The following is a 464-nucleotide window of genomic DNA, read 5'->3' as shown; positions in this document are numbered from 1 at the left end:
TTCTCACATAATTGTCACGTCTGCAAATATTCTCATCATCCGAGATAAAAACTGTGACATTTCGCGATAAGGACACAGTTTCGATAGATTATTCGTCATGATTGTACCAACGTTTGTAGATCTGCAAGGATTCACCGTTTGGAAGAGATTTATCGTAAAAGAAGTGGCGGTCCTGAGAAGAGGTATAGTTCTTTCGCATTACATTTTTGCGAATCCCATGCCATGGAATTCTTTAACAAAATTCGACAAGTCTGGTGCTTCCTGGTTGATTGCTTATCACCATGGATTGAGATGAGATGACGGGATGATTCCGTACAGCATGGCGAAACGCTTGATTGCAACAGCTGTGTTTGGTGAAGAGGATGATACCGACGAGGCTATCATGTACGTTAAAGGATATCAAAAACGAGAATGGCTCGGGGATATGCTCGATGCGAGAGTAGTCAATTGAAACTCTGGATGCC

This window comes from Wasmannia auropunctata, unplaced genomic scaffold, assembly GCF_000956235.1.
Source record: "Wasmannia auropunctata unplaced genomic scaffold, wasmannia.A_1.0 LD336092.1, whole genome shotgun sequence".
Taxonomy (NCBI): Eukaryota; Metazoa; Arthropoda; class Insecta; order Hymenoptera; family Formicidae; genus Wasmannia; species Wasmannia auropunctata.
Note: the sequence above shows the minus strand (reverse complement) of the source record.